The following is a 22,349-nucleotide window of genomic DNA, read 5'->3' as shown; positions in this document are numbered from 1 at the left end:
AAAGTCACTAAATGAATTGCAGAATGAATCAGAGCAATTTTGTTGCTGTTGTTGATGAATGGACTCAAAAGATTTGAGTAACTGAGATGAAATCCAAGGAAATTGTTCATTTCAAATTTAGCAAAAGCTAACTTCATTGATAATAATAACCCCCTGAAATGATTGGTCACCAAAGAGGTCTATTTTTATTTTTGGCTTGCAACATTTTCAGAAATGTTATTTCATCAGAATGCGTGGTTACTTTTCAATGGCTGTCAATGGAAAAACATGTTTTTTCCCTCCACATAATAGTGTAGTACTGACACCTTCCAGTAGGGGCAGACTGCAGAAGCTCTGCTTTAGAGACTGTCCACGCACTTAATGTACTGTAATGTGCTTTTGGTAAAAGCGTCTCCTAAATGACAAGTAATGGTACTTCGGAGTGCATACTAACGCATTTAATGCATAATTAATAGGTTATGCTAATCAGGTCCGCATTCCTCCCACTGTCTTTTCCTCTGCACAGACCACTGAACTAATTTAACCTGCTACAGAACTCTGACACCTTCTATCTCACCAGGTTTAGAGAAGGATGCGGTACATTGAGTGAAAAATTGGTCTTTGTGAACTAAGGAACTGTGGTGAGAGGCGGGATTTAACCAACGCCAGTCAAATCAGAGCCAATCCGAATCCATTCTACTACGTTGATGTCATCGAGCTGTTTGTTTCCTGAAGGTTCAGTTGAAGTCATAGCAACTGATTTTCCGAGGTCACCGGGGGAACTTAAAAACGTTGCCACTCCAAGTTTTCAATGGAAAACTTGTAATCGCTCCCTTTTTGCTCTACAGTCCTTCCCTACTGGCATGTTTCAATAACTCTTTCGTCTTCTCCTTCCTCCATCACTCTTTCACTGTGTGTGCGTCTTTCGAGTCTGCATCTGTTACTGTACCACCCGCCCACACACACACACACACACAGCTATTACTCATAGAGCAACACACACACACACACACACAACGCTATTACTCAGAGAAATACACACACACACAAATGCATTATAAAAGCTTGTGTCAGTTTTTTCATTTCAAAAGGTTGTCTGCAAAGCCAAAGAAGCTCTCAGGAGACAAAAAACTAGTAGAAAAAATAACAAAAGAGGACAGATGACAAAAAACAGACCTGTATTTCAATAACAACTGCCAAAAGACATGGTCCCTAACCTGAGTCTGTGAACGAACACATATACAAACATTCACACACATATATGTATTCATATCATCATACACAGTTCTGGAAAGACAAACATACATATTAAATTAACAGGTCGCCCAAAAATTTAGTTCTTGCTGTTTCCAAATTCCAGGAGATGCTATTTAACACAAATGAGTGGAGACTACAGCTGCTGTGCGCCAAAAATGTGTAAAACAAGCTCTGTTTAAAAAGAAGTTTACAGGTTTAGTGCACTATATACCAAGTCTACTAAAGCCAGGCAACAGTTTTGTCCAAGAAAAAGACATTTTAGTTACAAGTCAAGTGTCAAAAGTTTACATACACCTTGCACAATCTGCAAAATGTTAATTATTTTACCCAAATAAAAGGGATCATACAAAATGCATGTTATTTTTTATTTAGTACTGACCTGAATAAGATATTTCACATAGAAGATGTTTACATATAGTCCACAAGAGTAAAATAATAGTTGAATTTATAAAAATGACCCTGTTCAAAAGTTTACATACACTTGATTCTTAACTGTGTTGTTACCTGAATGATCCACAGCTGTATTTTTTTTCTGTTTAGTGATAGTTGTTCATGAGTTAAACTGCCTGCTGTTCCTCAGAAAAATCCTTCAGGTCCAACAAATTCTTTGGGTTTTCTGCATTTTTGTGTATTTGAACCCTTTTCAACAATGACAGTATGATTTTGAGATTTTGACACTAAGGACAACTGAGGGACTCATATGCAACTATTACAGAAGGTTCAAATGCTCACTGATGCTTCAGAAGGAAACACAACGCAATAAGAGCCAGGGGTGATTTTGAAGATCAGGGTAAATTTAAGTACTAAACGAAAAATACATATTTCTGTTTTTTTCTTCTGGAGGATCATTGAGCATTTGAACCCTCTGTAAAAGTTGCATATGAGTTCCTCAGTTGTCCTCAGCGTAAAAAAAAGATGGATTTCAAAATCATGCTTTGTTAGAAAGGGTTCAAATACACAAAAAAGCTGAAAAACCAAAGAATTTGCAGGACCTGAAGTTTTTTCTGAAGAACAGTGGGCAGTTTAACTGTTCAGGACAAACAAGGGACTCATGAACAACTATCACTAATCATTCATGTAAAAACACAGTATTAAGAATCAATCATGTAAAACTTTGAACGGGTATCATTTGTATAATTTCAACTATTATTTTCTTTTGTGGACTGTTTTCTTTTATGTGGAATCTCTTATTCAAAAAAAATATGCATTTTGTAGGATCCCTCTTATTTTGGTAAAATAATTAACATTTTGCAGATTCTGTAAGGTGTATGTAAACTTTTGACTTCAACTGTATTTGCTAAAAATGCCTTATTTTAAACTTAATTTCCCCAGTCCTCTTTCACTTTCATTCTATTGGAAAAGAGCAGTTTGAAAATTTTTCCTAACATTTCCTTTTGTGTTAAACAGAACGAACACGAATGAGTAATTGGTAATTTCCTTAATTAACACAGAAAAGCAATACAAGCACTTTTTTCTGCTTTTCACTAATCAACTACTCTGGGTTCAAATATGCTGATGGGTCAAGGATGGACTATTGTTCAATAGATGAAAAGACTAAAATATTGATTACGTAACGACCACCTCCATCCAGCTCCTAAAATGTGTCTTTGTGCTACACAAAACCTCCATTTTAAAGGTCAAATTGCAGTGATCAACACTGATGCATCTTCTCTCTCTATTTCTCTATGCAGCATGAATGACAGCTCCAGAATTTTTTAGGAGCCAGGTAATTCATGACCTTTGACACTCTATTCATCACCTGTTTTTTTCACTCACACGCGGATCTAGTGGCACAAGCCCATGGAACAAGCCAAAATATGGATGAGAGAGAGAAAGAAATAGAGGGAGCGAGGTACTGTAATACCCGTAGGAGGTAGAAGGCTTCACAGGAGCAGGCTTTCAAAGAGGAAGAAAGGAAAAAAGAAGGAATAAAGGTAAAAGGAAGGTGCTCTGCAGGAAAATGAAACCTCTGAAGCTGTTTGGGACTTTTCTATAGCCTAGAGCTCCATTAAAGTTCCAATCAATCTTCCTAGTGTGATATACAAGGCACATATATCACACTAGGCTACATTTGACATTAGCGTGTGTAACCTATAGAACATGTAATCACATGATGTGTATTCAAGAGACATTCAGACATCTGTTTTTTTTAAGCTTGTACTCTAACTAAATTCAGACTCTACATGAGTTACCATTGATCAACCACAGCTAGAATAGCATAAACATGTACGTTAGTCTTTAGTACACACTTGGACACACACATACAGATACACAAACATGGATGTAGTTCTTAAACACCCCAAAATGACAGGACGTACTAAAACACAGGCCAGTCCTCATCATGGCAACCATTCGTACGGCCAAAACAAAACAAAATCAGCAACGAGGCTCTTTGAATGAACGTAAAAAAGGGCGAAGAGTTGGATAAAGAGTAGTGAAATGAGTGTGTCCAAGTTAAACTACTCTCTGAGATGATTGACAGATGGCACCGGTCAGCGTTCCGGCAGTGGCAACGTCCCCCTTACTTACTATAAGCCCAGCTGTGTGTTTATAGTCCATGAGTGAGAGCACCGTTTTTGGCACACAAACCCTTTAGGACTGATTAGTGTCTCTCTCTGTCCATCTTACTGTCCTCAGTCAAACATCCTTGAGGACTCATTAGTTTCTGCTTCTGTCCACGCTGCTGTCACTTCCACCTCATGTCTAACCCAAGACCACGGCTGCATCCTAAACTGCATACTTCTAGTGCTCTGTACTAGTTCGTGGAGGATGGGAAAGTACTTTTAGAATTTCTGAGTATAGCTATAATATGGTTGCAAGACACAGTAATTCATCATTAAATTACATCTTGCAACCACATTTTTGTAAACAAGTGTTAACACTGAGGTAAATTAATCAACTAATTAAAGTTTAATTAATTAAATGTTTAACCCAACCTTCTGGGAAGTTATATTTAACTCAGCTATTGTTTAAAAATGACTGTGGCTGGCTTAAAATGAACCCAAAATAGGTTGTAAATTAAAATTCAGACACATAATTACTAGAGGCATCGGCAATAATCAAACATTAAAAAGCAATTTACACTCTAAAATAAGCAACGATGGGTGAAATATGGACAGTGTCAGTGGTTGGGCTAAATGTTTAATATAACCTTCTGGCCTGGGTAGTTTTATATAAACAATTAATTAAAATTTTTTATATTTCTTGCTTAAAATGAACCCAAGTAATTTTTTTTGTGTTTCTTAAAGAATTCTTATTCTCATCAAGGCTGCATTTACTTAATCAAAAATACAAAACAAAAAATTTAATAATAGTTATAAATAATAGTGTTCTATATTAACATATTTTAAAATATATTTTATTCCTGTGACGCAAAGCTGAATTTTGATCAGCCATTATTTCAGTTTTCAGTGTCACGTGATTCTTCAAAAATCATTCTAATGTGCTGATTAATTACTGTTATTATCAATGTTGGAAACAGTTGTGCTGCTTAATTTTTTTTAATTGATTCTTTTTTCAGGATTCTTTATGAATAAAAGGTTAAAAAGAACAGCATTTATTCAAAATATTTTTTTTAACAATATAAGTCCTTGGTGAATAAAAAGAATAAAAATTTACTGATGGCAAACTTTTAAATGATAGTTTTATTGTTACAAAAGATTTCTATTTTAAATAAACACTGTTCTTTTCAACTTTTTATTCATTAAAGAATCCTGGAAAATAAATCACAGATTTCAACAAAATATTAAGCAGCACAGCTGTTTTCAACATTGATAATAAATCAGCATATTAAAATTATTTCTGAAGGATCATGTGACACTGAAGACTGGAGTAATGATGCTGAAAATTCAGCTTTGCACCACAGCAATAAATTACATTTTAAAATGTATTCACATAGAAAACAGTTAATTTAAATGTAAATAATATTTCACAATATTACAATCTTTTCTGTATTTTTGATCAAATAAATGCAGCCTTGATAAGCATAAGAATCATCTTTAAAAACCTTTAAAAATCGTACTGTTCACAAACTTTTGAGCAGCAGTGTATTTTTGACATAGACCACCATTCAAAGGTTTGGGTTCAGTATTTATTTTTTTTATTAATATTTTTATATATTCTATTTCACATAAATTATGTTCTACTGTGCAACTTTCTATTCATTAAAGAATTCTGAAAAAAAAAACTAATCATGGTTTCCACAAAAACATTAGGTTCTAACATTGATAATAATATGAAATGCTTCTTGAAAGTTTCTTAAAATGATTTCTGAAGGATCATGTGACACTAAAGACTGGAGTAATAACTGCTAAAAATTCAGCTTTGCTATCTTCAATATATTAAAGATACGTTTGAAAACAGTTATTTCAAAGTGCAATAATACAATATTACGGTTTCTATAATTTTTGATCAAACACATGCAGCCTCGCTGATGTTCCTGACCCCAAACTTTGCAACATATATTTGTTTTACCATTTAAAAAGCTGAAAAAGTAACATTACAAATGTCTTTACTCTCAAAGCAGAAATAACTGTGTGGATTATTAGCCCAAACAGCAACAAATCTATATCTTAAAATTTCAATTTACAAAATCAGGCATTTCTCACATATTTTAGGACACACTATGCATAGTATACAGTATCGAAAGTGCTACATGCAGACCTAAAGCCCTTTTTTAAGGGAAGAATATGTTCAAATTCACAAACATTATGCTTCACGGACAGAAAAAAAACACTGCACTTATCCCACTTGGATGCAGCGAGCAGTGAATTCACCTCCTCACCTCCACCGTCCAGTCTGAATGAGAATTAGCTCTGACAGCTGGTTGTGGGGGCGCGTGGAACAACTGCACGCTCACAGACTGTTTCCTATCAAACCTGAAATGCTACAGCCACACGCTGAGCATGTAACTGTGCCATCTGTCAGGTTTATCGAGGACTGGCATTATTTTTTTTTTTACTGTGGCTAATTAATTCAAAAGCTTGTTAGTCCGCCTGATAAATACAATGTAATGTTTTAGAAACATTTGTTAACTGTCTTGTTTAGTTACATTAAGGTATCTAAGGTTTGAGGCTAGTTAACAAATCTCATTTGCACTTTAAAATAAATCTAAAATATACTTGTTCGCCTTTTCATAACATTTGATGTACCTTGATAACTTAATATTTTCACTTTATCTTAATATTTGCTCTAAAACAATTATTTCGACCAAACAGCTATTTTAGTAGATTTAAAGGAACACTCCACTTTTTTTGGAAATAGGCTCATTCTCCAACTCCCCCCGAGTTAATAAGTTTAGTTTTACCGTTTTGAAATCCATTCAGCCGTTCTCCTGTTCTGGCGATATCACTTTTAGCATAGCTTAGCATTGCATTCCAAAATGACCAACGAGTTTCGATATTTGTCCTATTTAAAACTTGACTCTTCTGTAGTTATATCGTGTACTAAGACCGGTGGAAATGCAAAGCTGCGAGTTTCTAGGCTGATAATATTAGGAACTACACTCCCATTCCGGCGTAATAGTCAAGGAAGTTTGCTGCCGTAATATGGCCGAAGCAGGAGCAGTAATACCACGCAGCACATGTGCAAATGCTAAACTAGCTGGGAACTCATTTCTGATAATACTCCGTCTGCTTCGGCCATATTACGGCAGCAAACTTCCTTGACTATTACGCTGGAATGGAATTGTAGCTTCTAATCTTCTCAGCCTAGAAACTCGCAGCTTTGCATTTCCACCGGTCTTAGTACACGATATAACTACAGAAGAGTCAAGTTTTAAATACAACTAATATGGAAACTCGTTGGACATTTTTGAACGCGATGCTATTGGTCTAATAGGATTCAATGATCTATGCTAAGCTATGCTAAAAGTGATATCGCCAGAACAGGAGAACGGCTGAATGGATTTCAAAACGGTAAAAATTACTTATAAAAAACTTATTAACTCGGGGGGAGTTGGAGAATGAGCCTATTTCTAAAAAAAGTGGAGTGTTCCTTTAAAATGACTAAAAACCATACAAAGTTAAATATAAACACATTTGTAACAAAATAAACATATGAGCGATACGTAATCGTTTATGTGAACTAGTCTTTATTTTTCGTAATTAAGAACAATATTCCCATGCATATATTTACTAAAACAAACTTGTGAGAACATTTTTGTCATCTTTCAGAAATGAATCATTAAAATTGACAGTTTGAACTGATTCATAGTAATGAATCAAATTTAACACATCTATCAGTTTTTGAGACTCCATTATATCATTAATTTTAATGATGCATATTAATGACAATCCTACACAACACAGATTTTCATCCAGTTGAAGAAAATGACAAATGGCTGTGATATAACAAATGCATTTAATTAGATATTAAAGTCTATTTAAAAAAAACGGTCTAAAGCCCTCATACTCAAAGCTCAAAGCTTTTTTCTTAACAGGCAAAAACTTCACGATATGTACGATTCAGAACATATTTATCTTATATCATCAGCAAAATTGTTGCCAGTATCATAAATGTTCAACATCCTACAGCTCTAATGCTCATTCATGCTATATTCCATCTAAATGCCTTCTAAAGGCCAAATATTCTCAAACAGCTGTGATGAGCAGTAAGAAACATGCAGTAAATGTGTGTGTGTTTCGTTAGGCCAAACTGCTCCTCTTTTCCGCTTGGTTACAGAGGCCACAATTATCCTCCACTCATTCCTCCATCTGTTCTTACAATACGCCACATCTCTCCTTCATTCTGCTCTTTTCTGCAAAATGAGGCACTGAAGCTGTATGTATGTAAGATTAAATGTGTGTGCAGCTAATCAGAGCATATAGGCATGACAGATGACTTAAAGAGAGAGAGGGAGAGAGAGAGGAGAAAGAAAAAGAGCTGCCTTGCTAGCATACACAACAGTTTTTTTTGCTGACAAAAACTAATAACAAGATGTAAATTGAAATAGCTCCGTTTAGTTACTTATCCTCTATGGCAGATGGGTTTGTAATCATAAATACCTGTGGTGACACACAACAAACCACAGTAGTTTTTCATTCGACAGGGCCATTGAGCGAGCAGAATTTGTTATGCTTCAAAGGAAAATCCCAATTTGTAACTCCGCATCCGAGATCAAAGCTTCCCGTTTAGACAATTCCGCAAATCTGTGTCTATTGTAGAATTGTAATGTTTCTCCAATAAAGGGCACAGAGTTCACCATTTAGCATTTTTCTAATTACAAATTAAATAAACAAAATGACAACTGAGTGAGAAGTTGAATTGAACAATTAACATGAATTCTTTAGTTTAGTCTTTAGTTTGTCCCTGTTTTGTTTCAATGGAAGCAGCACTCATACCGAATGAACGCCACAGTTTCATTTCTTTTCTTTTTTTTTTTTTTTTTTAAATGAGAAACTGTTTAGAAGAAAGGATCACCCCCATGTCATCCAAGATGTTCATGTCTTTCTTTCTTCAGTCAAAAGAAATGAAGGTTTTTGAAGAAAACATTCCAGGATTTTTCTCCATATAGTGGACTTCAATGGAGATCAGCGGGTTGAAGGTCCAAATTGCAGTTTCAATGCAGCTTCAAGGGGCTCCACACGATCCCAGCCAAGGAATAACTTGTAAACACTGGGTCGGTACTTCTGCCTACATCACGTGACTTTTCCAATGTGACTACGTAATGCGTGAAGCTACTGCAAGATGAGCATTTGTGGTTAAAAAGTATAGAAATTTGTAGCTTTTTTTTTTAAATGGCAGACTATTTCGCTAGATAAGACCCTTATTCCTTGGCTAGAGCCCTTTGAAGCTGCATTAAAACTGCAATTTGGACTTTCAACCCGTTGATCCCCTTTGAAGTCCACTATATGGAGAAAAATCCTGGAATATTTTCTTTAAAAACCTTAATTTTATTTCGACTGAAGAAAGATAGACATGAACATTTTGGATGACATGGGGCTGAGTAAATTATGAGAAAATACAAAGTGGTTTCAGACTTTTGGACCCCTTCTGTATGTCCAGAAACAGTTGTTAAAGTTAAAGAACAGGAGATTCATTTGTGTTTCCCCACACACTACACTCTTAAAAATAAAGGTGCTTCACGAAGCCATAGAAGAACCTTTTTTGTCTAAATGGTTCCAAAAAGAACATTTAACATCTGATGAACCTTTCTGTTTCACAAAAGGTTCTTTGTGGCAAAAGAAGGTTCTTCAGATTGTAAAAAGGTAAGAAAGAGATGGTTCTTTAAAGAGTCTTTGACTGAATGGTTCTTTGTGGAACCAAAAATGGTTCTTCTATGGCATCGCTGTGAAGAACCTTTTAAGCACCTTTATTTTTAAGAGTGTACCGTTCAAACTTTTTTTTTTTTTAAATTGAAAGAATATTTAAAATTTTAATATTAAATGCAGCCTTGGTGAGCATCAGAGACTCTAAAACATTAAACTCCTATATTTTACACATAAACAATTAATTTTATTGGAAAGACTGCAAATTATAAAACTATGGCTAAACTGTCATGTGTGCGGTTCCTGGGTCGGCTTGTAAAAAGGAAATGGGGTTGACCTTTGGCTTCATCTGAAAATGACAACTCAAAAATATGTGGATGATAACTGACCTCTGTTTGACCTTTAACCTGTTCATTGTTCTGCTTTTTTCAGTTCTATTGAGTTCTCTCAAGCACAATATTATGGTCATTTATGGTCAATGTCTATTTATTTCTCCCTCCTGCTGTGCCATTTTTTCGTTCCAAACAGACCTCCAGTACCATAATTGACAGGACTTTCAATTCCCCTGGAGCTAGCTAAGTGCCTTGCTCCAAGCCACAAAGATGATTGGGAAAGACGGTGACCTACTTGCTTTGTCACCTGCAATAGTTGTGCTGTAGCAGTTCAGATTATCAACCATTCAAGAATTAGTTTGCCCAGTTTTGTCATTTGCTCCAAACTCATATGACTCTTACTTCAATAGACTTTATTCAGGGTAGACGGCGCATTTGAAACAGTGTGAATGAAAACAAGCCTGTGAGGGTTACATACGAGTACAATCTGTTCAATGGATTGCTCCGTTGTGCACCCTGGTGTAGTCAAGAGCTGTGAAAATTAGATCTGACATATTCAAACTTGGCTTATGAAAATGCATTATGTAAAGTCTGACATCACAGAGATACACAAAAATAGACAGAGAACTATCAAAAATCAGCTCATTACATAAAAAATCGCAAGAAATTATTAAAAATGATTAAAGCTTTTATGGTTTTGACGTCAAAATGAAAAAATATGCGCACATTAAACAAGCCTGTGGGGTCTGAGGGGTTGCTAGAGAATCTGTAGAATAGCTCAGAGAAAAGTAGTGTAAAAATTTTTTTATTAAAATTATTTTAATTCAAAACAACGATTTTATACACTGCCAGTCAAAAGTTTTTGAACAGTAAGATTTTTTATGTTTTTTAAAGAAGTCTCTTATTTGGTCCAAAGTAAAGGAAAAACAGAAATTTTTGAAATATTTTTACTATTTAAAATAACTGTTTTTTATTTAAATATATTTTAAATGTAATTTATTCCTGTAATCAAAGCTACATTTTATTATTATTATTATCAATATTTAAATCAGTTGAGTAAATTTTTTTCAGGATTCTTTGATGATTAGAAAGATCATCAGAACATTTATCTGAAATAAAAAGCTTTTATAACAATATACACTATACCATTTAAAAGCATGGAGTCAGTTTTTTTGGGGGGATAGAAATTATAGAAATTAATACTTTTATTTAGCAAGGATGCTGTAAATTGATCAAAAGTGATGATAAAGACATTCATAATGTTATAAAAGATTTTTGTTTTGGATAAATGTTGTTCTTCTGAACTTTCTATTCATCAATAAAATGAAAAATTTCTACTCCGCTGTTTTCAACATAATAATGATAATAAATGTTTTTTTGAGAACATTAGAATATTATAGTATTAGAGAATATTAATATTAGACAATATTAAATGAGAATATTAGAACAATTTCTGAAGTATCATGTGACTGGAGTAATGATGCTAAAATTCAGCTTTGAAATCACAGGAATAAATTATATTTTAAAATATATTTATATAGAATTTTTTGCTGTGCTTTGAATCAAATAAATGCTTTCAAAAACATAAAAAAAATCTGACATTTGACATTTCCAGAGGATGTGCTGAGAGACTGTTCGAAGGAAAGTAGTTCAAAAAAAAAAAATTGAAATAAGTAAATACAGAAATACCTGTCAGCATAGATAACTAAAGGTGTTAAACAAGCAGAGCAAGATCAAGGTGATGTGCAATATTTAGGTTTACCGAATGGTCCGTTTAGGCATTTATATGACTTTGCACAGTGCCGGGTTATTAAATATAATTTTGACATCCAGCAAAATACCTTTTTTGTGTCCCACAGAAGAAAGAAAGTTACACAGGTATGACATATGCTTGCCTGAATTGTAATATATGGCGCACTGTCCCTTTAAGACGATGACTACTATGCTGTCTGGTGCTCTTTGTGTAAATTCACACCCCTAGACTCTCTGGGAACCAAAAAAAACGAAGCTCGACTGTCATAAACAAAACACACATGAAAACTCACGCTTGTGTGTGAGGGGGAAGGGTGTATGTACACATGTTTTTATTTATCATGTTGAGCTGATACGTGTGTATCTCACCTGTGCAGAGAGGCCTTCGTCTTTCTAACACCTTCTCATATTTCCTTTGGCTTTCATAATAATCTGAATTATCTAATCATGCAAATTGTTACTGTAGCGAACATAAAATGAAGAGAGAAAGAATGAAGATGCAAAACAGACAGACTGTGCAGTGCATTTCCATATCAATGCTACCTGGGTGTTTTAAAACGAACATGACAACAAACACACACACACACACACACACACACACACACACACACACACACACACACACACACACAAAGACGAACAATCATATAGCTGCTTTCATATTTTCACACACCCCCGAGTGAATATACAGCTGAGCGTGACATGTTTAATAGACATTATAGCCTGTATATCAACTCAGACTGTATTGAGACGAACCACTGGACATTAGAAAAGGTGAATGCCGGGTCAAAGGTCCCAAAGTGACTTAAATTCCATCTCAAATCTCAAATCAGAGCCACTGAGAGGAACGAGGGAATGTCACAAACAAATCAACACACATTCACAAATCAGAGTTTATGATATTTCATTCTTGAAGCCACATGAAGCAGTATTGTGAGAGTATTAGCATTAGCATGGCTGCAATAAGCGATAAGAAGTGGAGATCAGGCTGATTGTGGAGGAACACAATCACTGTGTTTGCATTTGTTCTCTTCTGATGACTCTCTCTCCCTCTCAATCTCTCGCTGTGTCTCAGGCGGCATGGTAAAAAGACCTTTTGGAGCATTCAATTCACTCCTTTGTGGCTGCTGTCAGCGTTTTAATTGAACCAGGCAGAGATGAACAATACCACAGAGAGTTATGGAGTGTGTGTGTGTGTGTGTGTGTGTGTGTGTGTGTTTGTGTAGAGGCGGGGCAGGGGGAAAGGAATGTTTAGTAAGACTGAGAGAGCTACTTGCTGTGATTCGACATGAATTTGTGTACTAAAACAAACAGCTAGAGTCACTGTTGAATAACTCTTATACTTTTGGTTCAATGGTTTGGTTTACGGTGCCACCTTTACAAATATGATGAATGAATGAGGAGGTTCAAGGGATGGTTTGTCTAATAATGGAAGTTCTGTCAACATTTACTCACCCTTTGAAAAGCCAAATGGCTTTTTTGTCTTCTATGGAAGACAAAGTGAAATGTTTAGCAGAATGTCAGGCTGATTTTATTCTTTGCAATTAAATGAGAGGTGATTGAGGTTTTTGGTAAACACTTCATTTCGCTCCAAATCCGTAAGAGCTTTGTTCAACTTCAGAACACAAATTAAGATATTTTAGATGAACTTCGAGAGCTTTCTGAGCCTGTGTAGACAGCAGCACAACTAACAAGTTTAAGGCCTAGAAAGGTAGTAAGGACATCGTTAAAATAGTCCATGTGACATTAATGGTTCAACCTTAATTTTATGAAGCTACGAGAATACTTTTTAAGGGCTTAGAAAAATAAAAGGACTTTATTCAACTCTTTCTTCTCTTCCGTGGTACTTGTGGTACTCTTGAATGTGCGTCGAAGACTGACATTGAAGGGAAGAAATGGTTGAATAAAGTTATTTTGTTGAGGCAGTGTGAACAAGATCTGTGGGGATCTGTAGAATGGTTCAGAGAAAAGTAGTGTAAAAATAAAATTAAATAAATAACAAAAATTCTACAGTTCAAAAGTTTGGGGTTGGTAAGTTTTTCTTGGGCATTTATTTGATCAAAAATACAGTAAAAACAGTCATAGTGTGAAATATTACAATTTAAAATAACTTTTCTATTTATATAATAATGTTTTTTACTAATATATTTTAATTACATCTTTTACTTATTTATTATTCATTATTAATATTTCTTATAATCAGTGTTGAAAACAGTCATGCTGCCTAATGTTTTTGTGGATTTTTTTTATGATTGTTTTATGAATACAAAGGGCAAATAAACAGCATTTATTTGAAATAGGCCCTATGCAATCTGTTTTATTTTTTTCCCAAATTCCGTGTTATGTTTTCTTGTTTTAATTTTTCCATTCGAACTTTTCTCGACTTGTTTTAATGGAAACAATGTAAAATATTAATCAAAAAGCATGTCTAATTAATAGAAATCATGAAACTTACACGATGTAACAGCAATTTATTAAAAGTTTAACAAAAATTATACATTTTTTCCCTCAAATTCAGCTGTATCTTTTACAAATTCTACAAATTTTTGTACATTTTTAAAAAAAATCTTACAAAAAATTGCACTAAATTTATTTATTTTCAGAAATACAGTATTGTGTATTTATAATTTTCTGGTAAATAAATTCTGGTGAATATTTTCTGGTAAATATTCTTTAAAAAATGTATAATCAAAAGCATCTCTAATAATAATAATAATAATAATAATAATAATAATAATAATATTATATATATATATATATATATATATATATATATATATATATTGTTACTTTATTATTAAGAGATGCTTTTGATTATACATTTTTTAAAGAATATTTACCAGAAAATATTCACCAGATATATTATTATTTATATTTTTGTGATATATAATTTCTCAGGTAAATATTCTTTAAAAATAATGTTTTAATAATAATTTGATTAGTACTACTACTACTATCATTACATTAAGTAATATGTTTCTGTCACAATTTCTTCAAGTTAAACCAAACTTTTATTTTGACTGAGGACCTTTAGTTTCTGTTTGTATATGATATGACGATAGTTTTTCTCAAAACAAACAGAAAAATGCTCATGAAGTGAGTCTCAGAGCAGTTCTAGAGATCATGTTCATGTGTTCAAGTACTCATTTATGAGGCGACAGAGGCTAAAAACACCTGAGCGTCACGTCACAAAACGAAACTGTGCATCTCATTCATTCACACAGAGACACATAGAACATGAAGGATTCACACTGATTTATATATTATTTTGCTAATTAATAGTTATAGACACTAGTTCATATCATGTTTTGTATTAAGTGTATTGGCCTACTTTTGATTTATTTATCCAGAATTCCGTGACATTCAACGTTATATAGTAAATTTCATTTTTATGACCAGATTCCGCAATTCCATCCTAGTTCAGCTATAAAATGTGGGTGAAAACCTTGAAAACTCCTGCACTAACAGATAAACATTCACACAGGCACACATGGTAAATTCTGAAAATACTGGTTAGACTCAATAACAGGTCAGACTGTGATCCGGTAGGCAGCTAGATTATTCTCAGTATAATGGGATTAAATAAAACTGGTGTGCGATTATGACAGATAAGGATGTGGCTGTGAGATTACAGATTAACCACAGACAAGATGCTCTCATTCTAACCCATATTATCCAACAGGACTGTGTGCTAACTCTCTCTCTCTACGCACTGCCTTGACCTTTTCATTTCATCTCTTATTTTTCTTCTCTGACTTCAACAGTGGAGCTCCAGGCACAGAGAACACGTGAAATTAAACCAGTATATCATCTCAAACACCCACACGCACACACTCAACATTTCCTCATTTAACAGCGAAATGGTTGTGGAATGATATGGAGCGTCTACCTCGGTGAGTGAGCGTGTGTCAGCGTGACATTAATGTGTGAAGTCATTGATCAACTTCATCCCAGATTCCCTCAAGCAGTCAGGCACTTTAAAGTTCCACTAAACCGGATGCCAGACGCATCGCTGCTCTCTCAGGGACTCACACGAACACGAATTGCTCATACGCCACCCAGAGTGAGTCCACAGACACCCCTGTCAATTTGAAACACATGTTGGATATGAGAAAAAAAAGAATCAAGGACAAAGAAAATTCCCACAATGTCACTCGGCAAAACGGCGACGTGTTCATCGCTGCCGCGGACGCATTCCCCGGCGTCCACCTCTCAGACTTCTTCAGATGCTGAGATTTCCCATGAGGCTCGTCGGTGTGACAGGACCAATGACAGCGGAGAGGCTGAGTGGGAGGAGCTGTCACGCTTCATGACAGCTCTGAGCCAATCACGGCCCAGCTGAAGTGACTGACAGCTTTGAGAGAGCTGGGTCTGTCAAATCAGACTCTTTCGTGTTTTTGTGGGTTGTTATAGTTTATGGAAGTCTATGTGTTCCTCGATGTGTAAGTATGTGCATCTCTTTTGTTGTTTTTTTCTACTGTTGACATTTAGCTGGTTTCGAATGAATCATAACACATTTGTGCGTCAATTTTTTCGAAGCACACTACACAACTCAATCTCGTCATCATATTTGACCTTTTGAGATTTAGTATTAAAAAAAGCTTGGCTAGTATGCACACTTGCTGCTGGTATGCATATTCGTGAGATACGTCTCCAAGTGTAAGCACCATCCAGCTAAGCAAGGCAAATTAGTAATTTTGGAAAAATAATAATAATTGAGACACAAGAGCTAAGCATCTGGAAACCTGTTCCTGCTACAGGATAAAAATACAAAAAAGGCAATTCTGACTTTTAATCTTGCGATTCTGACTTTTTGTCTGAATTCTGAATTCAAATCTCACAATTTTGAATTTTTTTACAATTCTAAGTTCATATCTCACAACTCTGACTTTTATCTTCTTTTTCCAAGTTTATATCTCACAATTCTGACTTTTTCCCCTTCCATTTCTAAGTTTATATCTCAATTCAAAACTGATTTTTTTTTAAATCTGAATTCTGAGTTTATATCTCACAATTCTGACTTCATTTATCTGAATTCTGAGTTTATATCTCACAATTTTGACTTTTTTATCTGAATTCTGAGTGTATATCTCACAAATCTGGCTTCTTTTATCCAAATTCTGAGTTTACATTTAGCAATTTTCACTTTTTTAAATCTGAATTCAGAATTTATATCTCATAATTCTGACTTTATCTGAATTCTAAGTTTACATCGCGCAATTCTGACTTTATTTATCTGAATTCTGAATGTATATCTCACAATTCTGATGTTTTTATCTGAATTCTGAGTTTATATCTCACAAATCTGGCTTCTTTTATCCAAATTCTGAGTTTACATTTTGCAATTTTCACTTTTTTGAATCTGAATTCAGTTTATATTTAGAAGTTTACGTTGCGCAATTCTGACTTTATTTATCTGAATTCTGAGTTTATATTTCACAATTCTGACTTTTTAATCTGAATTCTGAGTTTAAATCCCGCAATTCTGACTTCTTTTTAATCTGAAAATTTTTTATCCTTAAAATTCTGACTTTTTTTTCTGAATTCTGAGTTAAATCTCACAACTCTGGCCTTTTTACAAATTCTGAGTTTAATACTTACAATTCTGACTTTTTTCTTACAATTTTGAGTTTCTATCTCACAATTCTGACTTTATCTAAATTCTGAGTTTAATATTTACAATTCTGACTTTTTAAAATCTGAATTCTGAGTTTATATCTCACAATTCTGACTTTTTTCTTACAATTTTGAGTTTATATATCACAATTCTGACTTTTTTTAAAATCTAAATTCTGAGTTTACATTTAGCAATTTTCACTTTTTTAAATCTGAATTCAGAATTTATATCTCATAATTCTGACTTTATCTGATTTCTAAGTTTACATCGCGCAATTCTGACTTTATTTATCTGAATTCTGAATGTATATCTCACAATTCTGATGTTTTTATCTAAATTCTGAGTTTAATACTTACAATTCTGACTTTTTTTTCTTACAATTTTGAGTTTATATCACAATCCTGACTTTTTTAAATCTGAATTCTGAACATCTAGGAAAGCTCTGAAAAGTTTGTTCATGTTTATTTTTAATCCTAAAAATGTCTTTAGTCTGCTGTAAATCTTTCTATGAAACATTAGAAGTTTATGGAATATCCTCAGATAAACTTTCCTCCTTACAGTCCAAGTTAAAACTTCTCATACATTACAAACAAAAGCACAGCACGAAACATTAATAACATGACCAACTGATCAGTCAAACACTGTCTAACTAATCTTGCTGAAAAGACAACCTATCAGGGCTGTTCCTGGCAGCCCCGCCTCCTTTCTCCATGGCAACAGCCAATAGGTTTTGTTTTCTGGTTAATTGACTTTTTGAGAGCAGAGGCAGGAACATCAGTCTCTTTAATGGGGAAAAAAAAATTACATCAAGAAATTAAGTCTCTCTCTCTCTCCCTTAGACACACACACACACACACACACACACACACACACACACACACACATACACACACACTCTCTCCAAAGCAATGCATCATCTCTGCTAAATAATACAAACACTAAATCCCAGGCACACAAAAGAAAAATCACATCCAATAACATGAAACAAAACCCACATCCCAACACTCACACATGCACTGTACCAACAGAGACCAAACTTATCCAAAAAATCCACATACTCCCCCCCACATGTCCTTCTCTTCACGCTTCTCTATCTCGTGGCCACATCTTCGGTACCGGGATGTGCGTGTGTTGGTTGGACTTGTTCTATGTTCTCAGATTTCATGAATAATTGAGCTAACAGGTCGTTAATTTAATTTAATTAACAGCCTAAAGAGGCGTTTGGCAGAGTAAACGAGACCAAAAGAGAGGCAGAAACAAGGTTCTGACCATGGAATCTCAGTACTGACTGAATATTTGACATTTAGTATGATAGTGTTTAATTACACTTGTCGGCTGCTTGTTTTTAATTTCATCTTTGGAACGTGAATAGAATTTAGTTTCATGGGAGGTGAACGTTTAACCACCACTAAAGGCTCATTTACGTGTCGGTTTTTACTTAAACTTCTGCGTTGAAGTTTAACATGCGTTGTTTTTTTTTGTAATAGTTGTTTATGAGTCCCTTGTTTGTCCTGAACAGTTAAACTGCTCATTGAAAAATCCATCAGGTCCCACAAATTCTTTGGTTTTTCAGCATTTTTGTGTATTTGAACCCTTGAGGTCCATATTTTCACACTGAGGACAACTAAGGGACTCAAATGCAACTATTACAGAAGGTTCAAATGTTCACTGAAGTTCCAAAAGGAAAAATGATGCATTAAGAGCCAGGGTGTGAAAACTTTTGAACAGAATGAAGATGTGTACATTTTTCTTATTTTGCCTAAATATCATATATTTTTTCATTTAGTACTGTGCTACAGAAGATACTTACATGTTCTCCAGAAGACAAAATGAGTTCATTTTTCCCTGATCTTCAAATTCAAAAAGTTTTCACCCCCAGCTCTTAATGCATTGTGTTTCCTTCCGAAGCATCAGTGAGCGTTTGAACCTTCTGTAACCTTAGTTGCATATGAGTCCCTCAGTTGTCCTCAGTGTGAAAAGATGGATCTCAAAATCATACAGTAATTGTTGGAAAGGGTTCAAATACACAAAAATGCTGAAAAACCAAAGAATTTGTGTAAACCTGAAGGATTTTTCTGAAGAACAGCAGGCAGTTTAACTATTCAGGACAAGCAAGGAATTCTTTCACTAAACAATAAAACAGCTGTGGATCATTCGGGTAACAACACAGTATTAAGAATCAAGTTTATGTAAACTTTTAAACAGGGTCATTTTTATAAATTTTCTCTTGAGGACTATATATAAACGACTTTTATGTGGAATATCTTATTCAGGAATTTTGTACGATCCTTTTTATTTTTGGTAAAATTGTTAACATTTAGCAGATTCTGCAAGGTGTATGTAAACTTTTGACCTCAACTGTATATATTTACATTCCATTTATTAATTTTAGAAACCTTGTACTTGTCTACTATTAACCCTTTCATGAGCAATCATTAAAAAATTGATTTCCGGATCCTTTAAAGCTCGTTTTACCAGCATTTTATACCAAGTTCGTTTCCATTTGGAGAATTTTGAAGTGTGTACTTACAGCCAACTTCACAATAAGTAGGTACAGATTGCAAAAAGCTGCTTGAGGTTCTTGTGTCTTGTCTCAAGAACAACATCCTTACCTACAGTAACCCAAACTCCTATTTCCTTCTTCACATCCTTCTCCTAGAGTACACGACCAGATGAACTCATAAAACTACAAGCAGTTTATGAAGTACAAAAATAGACATGATGATACGATCAATATTCCTGTAAAACTTGTATGGCTCTGTGTGTGCGAATGTAGTTATTCTGATCATTTCTCATGGGGGATTTCTTTAAGTTCCCAACATTAGATTCGTCTCGCGCTCTCAGAAAACCTGCTCTGATAGTTTGCCAGGATCGCATTTACAGAAAAACACACAAAATCATCTTCCCGACATGGACCCACATAGAGAGTCTGGAAGTTCACTAGAGGGAGAGGAATGAAAAGAAGTCTACAAATAGATAACTGGAGGATACAGAGAGAGAGAGTTTGCCTGATATGGACTTCAACGAAACAGCAATGCCTCGACCCCATTTTGATGTGGTGTGGGGGAGTGCATGTGTGTTTTCTCTGCTGGTCTTCCATGGCAGGGTATCATTTCGGAGACAACCATCTGGATCAAACAGCATCAGACGCTACAGGACAACACACACATGTTTGCTTCTCATCTGTCCACATGCTTCGATGCTCCTCTCTTTCATCATAACACCATATCTGTCCACCTCTCCTGCTGCTATTCTCTCTAGCGCTGGTTATTCTCTTTCGCCCTCACATTTTAATAGTCTTGTCATCTCTCCTGCTCCTACATCACCTGATTAAATTAGATGGTAAGCCTGTGACACACACACAAGTGGTCCCAGCATTGCCATGTAAGAGCTGTGTGATTTGATTGATGTCGTTTTGGGGAACCACTGAAATTAGGTTAGAAACGGTTTAGCTTTTCAAACACATTTAAGATGCAGGAGGCATTCGCATGCTTTGAATGCTCCTGAACTGCTTCCTAAACTTTGAATGTTCCTATATATAGGAATGTATATGTATATATATATATATATACAGTCAAACCAAAATTTATTCAGACACCTTCAACATTTCTCATATTATCAGAGTTTATTCAATATACTTTAGAAAATGGTAATAAAATATAAGAACTCAGAGTTAAACTGTGTCAGAACAAATTCAAAGGTAAGAAATGGATTACAATCAAACAAAAGTTCAGGCAACTTAGCATGGCAATATTTACACAACTATCAATACTATGTTGACTAATCATCAAGCAATTTTGTTCAGACTGAGATGTAAAAAGGTCGCATTGACAATAAAAAAAAAACTTAAGCAAAACATGGTCAGGTTAAAGCGTAAAATTTTTGGTCCCAAATTTGTATCAGTTTTACTGGTAGTCCACTGTATGAGCTGTTTTATGGCTTCCTTTTTTTCCCGTTTAAATTTTTCTAGACTGTTTTTTCTGTTTTAATTTTTCTAGATGGTTAAATGAAAAAAAAAACATGAATGAAAAAAGGATGTCTAATGAATTGAAATCATGAAACACAATTTAACAACAATTTATTACAAGTTTAACAAAAAGTACATTTTTAAGGCTCTACGAAATAAATGTTTTTTCTCAACTTGTTTTATTTAGTTGTTAATAATCAAAAACATCTCTAATTAATTCACACACACACACACACACACACACACACACACACACACACACACACACATGTTGGGTTTACATGTTGTATGGGGACATTCCATAGGCGTAATGGTTTTTATACTGTACAAACCGTACTTTCTATCGCCCTACACCTACCCTACACCTAAACCTAGCCCTCACAGGAGATTGTGCATACTTTTACTTCATCAAAAAAACTCATTGTGCATGATACTTGTTGTACTATTGTACTATATATATATATATATATATTAGGGCTGTGCAATTAATCGCAATCGCAAAAAAATCGCGATTTAAGCACATGCGATTTCTAAACCGCACAAGGCTGCGATTTTATCTATCCCCCCAACGGCACCCCCGCCCCCCTTGAACGTCAAGTTCATTTTATTTTCGATATAGCGCCACATCACAATAGAAGTCACTTAAGGTTATCTTTCCTATAGAACAGGTCTATACATAGTTCTTTTATTAAACATACTAAATTGCCTTACGTTATTTATCTTATTTACACTAAGGCATGTCATTTCTGTCTCTTCATGGTCGCGTGATTACAATGTCTCCTCCAAGAAAACACGGACTGGATCGCGGACTCCATTCATAAAAACCTAATCTACTATAGCGCGGAATGTCACGTAATTCGTCGATTTTTGGATTAATAAATCAAAAGTTGGTCTGTCACTTAATTCAAATCGCGATATGGACTAGTGTCTGTGAAAACTGAAATGCAAAAGACCGTTTTAATATGAATCCTGCATGTTCCGTTTGCTTCTGTATGTATGAATGGCGGAGACGCGTTTTATTTCTTTACTACATGCATACTGAAGCACACGTGACGCTCCCGCTAATTTTTGGCATTTGGATCTCACATGAACAGATAAACTCAATCGCCAAATCGCTGCTGTGAGTTTCACTTTTACCGTTTCATTTGAGAAAACTAGCATCACATACACACAGAAATTTCACTGCAACCTGTCAAAATAAAAGTACGGTTTAACATGTAACAGAACAATATTAGTCC

The 22,349-nt window shown here is 34.7% G+C and overlaps 1 protein-coding gene across 3 annotated transcripts in view; it reads right to left on the bottom strand.

The window, feature by feature from the left end:
* slc8a1b (solute carrier family 8 member 1b) overlaps window positions 1-22,349 on the bottom strand; it is a 118,494-nt gene that overhangs the window by 49,400 nt on the left and 46,745 nt on the right. The window lies entirely within an intron of this gene.

The sequence above is a fragment of the Garra rufa genome, chromosome 21 (genome assembly GCF_049309525.1).
Source record: "Garra rufa chromosome 21, GarRuf1.0, whole genome shotgun sequence".
Classification (NCBI taxonomy): domain Eukaryota; kingdom Metazoa; phylum Chordata; class Actinopteri; order Cypriniformes; family Cyprinidae; genus Garra; species Garra rufa.
The sequence above is the reverse complement of the archived record's forward strand: the minus strand, read 5'-3'. Positions and strand labels throughout refer to the sequence as shown.